This window comes from Canis lupus, chromosome 2 (genome assembly GCF_011100685.1).
Source record: "Canis lupus familiaris isolate Mischka breed German Shepherd chromosome 2, alternate assembly UU_Cfam_GSD_1.0, whole genome shotgun sequence".
Lineage (NCBI taxonomy): Eukaryota > Metazoa > Chordata > Mammalia > Carnivora > Canidae > Canis > Canis lupus.
In genome coordinates, this window is record NC_049223.1 from 39,995,041 (window position 1) to 40,001,126 (window position 6,086).

A 6,086-nucleotide genomic window follows, 5' to 3' on the forward strand; every position below is an offset into this window, starting at 1 on the left:
ATATATGTCTATATCAAGTTAATGTTATTTTAGTAGAAATTATAATTTATAGTTTATATTTTTATTTGTAGTTTATATAATTATATATGGTTTATATACAATTATAGTTTTATTTTATTTTGTTTTTAAAATATTTATTTGAGAAAGAGAGAGAGAGGGAGAATGAGCTGGGAGAGGGACAGAAGGAGACTCCTCCTTGAGCAGGGCAGCCCTACATGGGACTTGATCCCAGAACCCCAGGATCATGACTTGAGCCGAAAGCAGCCGCTTAACTGACTGAGCCACCCAGATGCCCTATAGTTTTATTTTAATGTAACATAATTTATATTATAAATCATAGATCAATAAATATAATTTAAAATTTAATAAACAGAGAAAAGGGAGACGTTTCAAACAATTAAGGCTAAAAATGACATAGTGAATACCTCATAGGGATAAGTTCAGCAGAGTGTGGACCATCTGGCAAAGACACAGCAGCAGGAACTGGGTGGTGGGTGATTATGTGATGATTTCCAAGGTTCCTATTCCTTGTTCTAGATGCTCATCATTGTTCATGCATCTCTCCACTCCAGGAGGCAGCTATTCGCCTATACCTGACTCTCCAGTGAATTAGAATAGGCCCCTCCTCTATGTGGAGGAGGTGCAGAACCACGGAGCACTCCTTTGCTGGCAGATGGTGCCCTAGTGAACCTCAAGGATGTCTCGGGACAGGCAGAACAAAAAATATGTGCCTTGTAATAGTCTCAGGTAGGAAGAAAGTAGGAAGAAGGAATCTATCTGCTAAGCTCCATCCTTTTTTCTGTTTCCCACTGGTCAGGCTTTACCCTAGGGAGAGTTAACTCTTTTATGCCTCAAGTTACCTCATGCAATCCTTTTAGCAGCCCTTTGGAAAGCTAGATTAAATGCACTATGCTTTTTTTAAAAAAAATTTAAGAGTCTATTTATTTATTTGAGAGAGAGTCGGCGGGGGGGGGGATGTGGAGGGGCAGAGGGAGAGAGACAAGCAGATTCATACTGAGCTCGGAGTCCAACAAGTGGCTCTATCTCACAACCCTGAGATCGTGACCTGAGCTGAAATCAAGAGTTTGATACTTAGGGATGCCCGGGTGGCTCAGGGTTGAGCATCTGCCTTTGGCTCAGGGCATGATCCTAGAGTCCTGGGATTGAGTCCTGCATCAGGCTCCCTACAGGGAGCCAGCTTCTTCCTTCTGCCTATGTTTCTGCCTCTCTGTGTGTCTCTGATGAATAAATAAATAAAATCTTAAAAAAAAAAAAAAAAGAGTTGGATACTTACCCGACTGAGCCACCCGGGTGCCCTAACGTACTATGCTTTTATAGCATAAGTCCAGATGTGGCAAGAGAAGCAAGAAACCCAGGGCATGTAGCTCTTAGATTTGGCTGCACAGAGGCAGTGGGGAGGAGGGTTCTTGGCTTCTCCCAGCAATGAATGATCAGCCCTAGGTGGCAGATACCTATGGGCTTAAGGGGAATCAGGTCATTACAATGGCAGTCAGGCCAGAACAAGCAGTGGGGTCCTGAAGTTAATGGCACCAAGAGAAGATGAAAAGGCCTAAGATTACAATTCAGGACTCAAAATTATTTGTTGAGTAAATGAGTGAACAAATGAATCAATGGAAATGATAGGAAGATGGTAGCAGAGGCAGCAAAGTTTTTAAATCTTCCGAAATTCCCTTAAAAAAAAAAAAAAGACAGAAAACTCTAATGGCAAAATCCAAGGCTCAATGTCAACATCTTTAAAAAATCTAGATGAACATGATATCTTCATGAACCCAAAATATAAGCAGATGGAAGAAAATTACCGGTAACTAAAGACACACTGTATATCCATGCCGCATGAGGGAGCAGTGAGGTATCTGACGATCCTGAGAACTCCAAAACCGACAATGGGACTTAGTGAAATGCAGAGTGAAGCAATTTGAGAACAACTGGAATGAGGAGGACTTGCGAACACTCCAATAAAGCTGTGGCTGTGTGGGGTCCACGATAAGATGCAAAGATGCTGGTATAGTCTTGGCTCTATGAACTTTCACAATTACAAAGCCCCCTTTCAGGAGAAAGTTTCACTCCAAGGGTAGAGCTCTAAGAGTAAAACCCCTATGGGGAAGGACAGGGTAGAAGAAAGGAAAAAGAAAGTCTAAATAAAAGAGCAAAGAAACCATATCTCAGGACGCAGAAGGCCATTAGAAAAGAACTCTGTGAGGACCTCGTAAGAGGAAGATCTAGAGCACTGAAGCCAGAAAAGCTGTTCAGACTCACCCTTTTTTCACAAAAGACAAACTGAATTCATATAAAAAGAAACAAATGAATTTGATCATGGTCAAATCCAGTATTAATCTGGATGTGTTAACTTACTTCATTGTGGTAATCATTTTACAATATATATGTATATAAAATCATTGAATTGTATACCTTAAACTTTATACCATATTATACATTAATTGTATCTCAAACTGGGGAAAAAAATCCAACACTGTTATCATAGAAAAAAATAGCCAATTAAGAACATAATAACATGCCAACAATGAAAACATATTAGAAAGACATGCTTAAAAACAGATGAAAAATATAACATTATTGCAGGATGAGCTTACAAACTAATAAAACATTAAGAAAAGACTACAATAAAAATTAGAAAATCTCAGAAATGGGGCAGGAGAACTCAGAATTAATATTAATTGTTTGAGAAATGGAGACTAAAATGGGACCTAAGGGTGAATAAATATAAGAGATAATAACTGATCTAGGAGGTGAAAACGAGTGAATTTCAATAAATCAAAGAGATTGAAGAGAAAGTGGTGGATATAGAAGGTGAGCCAAGAATATCAACACACATATACCTAGGATGAGTATTCTCCTGTTAGAAGACCTACAAATAAGAAAATAAGAAGTAATGGAAATTGAAAACTAATTTACATTTTAAAAGCTAACATTTAAGGAAAACTTCCTGAGAAATAGAGATTTGACACTAGTACCTAGGAAATGAATCCTGAATGATCACTATCAAGATATATTCTAGAAGATGTCTGGAGTTTACCAAAAAAGAGAAAAATCATTTGGGCATTTAGTTAAAATATCAAGTGACTTAAGTGACTATCTTTGGACTTTATTCCATAATGAATAGAGCAACATACTGAAAATATTCAAAGAAAGGTAACACTAAGGCAAAGACTTTATATCTAGCCAACATGTTAAAAGTAATGAACATTAGAGAACCAGAGAATATAGCTCCCATGTGGCATTCCTGAGGAATTTACTAAGGAAAGGTTTTTTAGACAACCAAAAGGGAAAGGCATTGATTAAAGGACTAATGATGAGCATAAATATGTAGTTACCCATAAAACTATGATGGCTATAAGGAAAGTACTTGCTCAGTCCACTTGAAAAACAGAATATGGGATGCCTGGGTGGCTCAGCAGTTAAGCGTCTGCCTTTGGCTCAGGGCATGATCCTGGAGTCCTGGGATCGAGTCCCACACTGGGCTCCCTGCATAGAGCCTGCTTCTCCCTCTACCTATGTCTCTGCCTCTCTCTCTCTGTGTCTCTCATGAATAAATAAATAAGATCTTTAAAAGAAAAAGAAAAGCAGAATATATTTGTTGATTGTTTTATAGTTACTGATGGGGGTAAAAGGATATTTATTCAAATGAGAAGCTGGTAAATTGGGATGAGAGGAAAGAAATTATTAACTAATTTAAATATTTTGGGGGAACTGATAGAAAATAACAAAAATAAGATGGTGTGTGGGGAAACTAAGATTTCAGCTTCCTTTTTAAAAAAATATTTTATATATTTATTCATGAGAGACACAAGCAGAGACATAGGTAAAGGGAGAAGCAGGCTCCCTGCAGGGAGCCTGATGCAGGACTTGATCCTAGGACCCTGGGATCATGACCTGAGCCAAAGGCAGACATTCAACCACTGAGCCACCCAGATGCCCCTTATTTTAGCTTTAATACAAAACTAACTATTAAAGGGGTACCTAGGTGGCTCAGTTGGTTAAAGCATCCAACTCTTGATCTCAGCTCAGGTCTTGATCTAGGGCTTGTGAGTTCAGGCCCCACCTTGAGCACCAGGCTGGATGTGGAGTCTACTTAAAAATGACAACAACAACAAACTAATAATTAAAGTAAGTAAAAATATATTTGAGAAAATGAGTACAATAGACCACATAGAGAAAAATTATTGCTATGAAAGGCTTGTATATATAATATATAGGACAATAGGAATTGAAAAGAATACGATTCAAAGAAGTATATACTACATACTACCATCTGAATAAAAAAGAAGGCAAAATGAGGACATATGTATGTATTTGCTTATTTTTGCAATTAAGAAAGGATAAACCAGAATCTAATACAATTTGTTATATATGGGGATTGAAGAAAATTTCTCTGAGTTACCATTTCATGTGATTTTGACTTTTGAATTATGGCACTGTTTTTACTTATTAAAAAAAATCATATCAGTGCTCCCCTTCAGCAGCACATATACTAAAAATGTAATGATACAGAGAAAATTAGCACAGGCCTTGTACAAACACAATCTGTAAATTCATGAGGTTCCATATTTTCATGATGGGTGTTAACTAAACTTACTGTGGTAGTCATTTTGCAATACATACATATTCTTTTTTTTAATCTTATTTATTTATTCATGAGAGAGAGAGAGAGAAAGAGGCAGAGACACAGGCAGAGGGAGAAGCAGGCTCCATGCAGGGAGCCTGATGTGGGACTCGATCCTGGGACTCCAGGATCACGCCCTGGGCTGAAGGCAGGTGCTAAACCGCTGAACCACACAGGGATCCCAATACATACATATTCAAATCATGAAACTGAAACTAACACAATGAAACTAACACAATGTCAATTATATCTCAATAAAATTGGAAAAAATAAAAATAATAACATTTTAAAAAATACAAATAATAATGGGGCATCTGGGTGACTCAGTCCGTTATGCATCTGACTTGGCTCAGGTCATGATCTCCTGGGATTGAAGCCCTCATCAGGCTCCCTGCTCTGAGGAGAGTCTGATTCTCCCTCTCCCTCTGCCCTTCCCCTCCACTTGTGCGTGCTCTCTCTCTCTCTCCCAAATAAATAAATAAAATCTTTAAAAAATACATAAAATAAAAAGCCCACTACCACAAAGAAAAAAAAAAAAAAGAAATCAACATGGAGAGGAAAACCCTAATTTGAAGAGAAACAAATGAATTTATTTCAAGGTTAAAAGCCTTTTAAACACACCATTACCTTTAGTCAGCTATATTCTAAGGATAAAATAAAAGCTGCAAACAATCTTGTACTTTATTAGTAAGTTTATTGTGGTAGAGACATAGTGATTCTGAACTATTCAGTGTATTGTAGGGAGCTGTAAGTAAGCAAATATACTGATGTCGGTGAAAGCCAGGGTTTTCAATGTGGGAAAAAGGAGATAAAAATAGGGACTAGGGGAAAAGAGGAAGGACCCTGTAGTGTTGGATTGGAGTTGGAGGACTGAGATAAATTAGTTATTTAAAATAAAATACACTTCCTGACTCTGTCCCCTGAGAAAGGCCTAGAAGCAGTGACACCCCACCTGCAATGAGCACTCTTCTCACTCAGTTCTTGGTTTCTAACAACTTTTTCTTCCTGAAAAGAACCAGGTCTGATTCCAGATCTGGGCCAAGGAAGGTACAAGATGAGCTTGGGATTTCCTCTGTTAGAAGAACAAAGAAATGCTCAAAAACAGGCAAGTGTCAGAAAGACATAGAAACCAGTTTGAAAGGGCTCCCATTTTGAAGGAGAACACATTTTGGACAAACTGAAGATCAAGAAGCAAGAGAATGGTAATGAACATTCTGAGTTCATCATGATACTCAAGAAAATTGCAGAAGTGTGTGTGAGGGAAACGAAAACCCTTTTTCTTCAACAGTGGAATGTCAGCTAATAATGTAGAAAAAATGATAGATTTTCTTTAAATTGTGGTTTTTGCAATCACAATTGCAAATTGTTGATTCAGGCAAGCCTTTTTAATAATTGTTAAAGCAGTGGCTGAAAGTTTTGGGGGCACAAGATACTCTCATATTCT

The 6,086-nt window shown here is 37.7% G+C and overlaps 1 non-coding gene across 1 annotated transcript; it reads left to right on the plus strand.

Moving 5' to 3' along the window:
• Nucleotides 1-4,485: 4,485 nt before the first annotated feature.
• LOC119870540 lies at nucleotides 4,486-4,593 on the plus strand. The gene has a single exon (XR_005356216.1). It is a non-coding gene; the product is annotated as a U6 spliceosomal RNA (small nuclear RNA).
• Nucleotides 4,594-6,086: the final 1,493 nt, after the last annotated feature.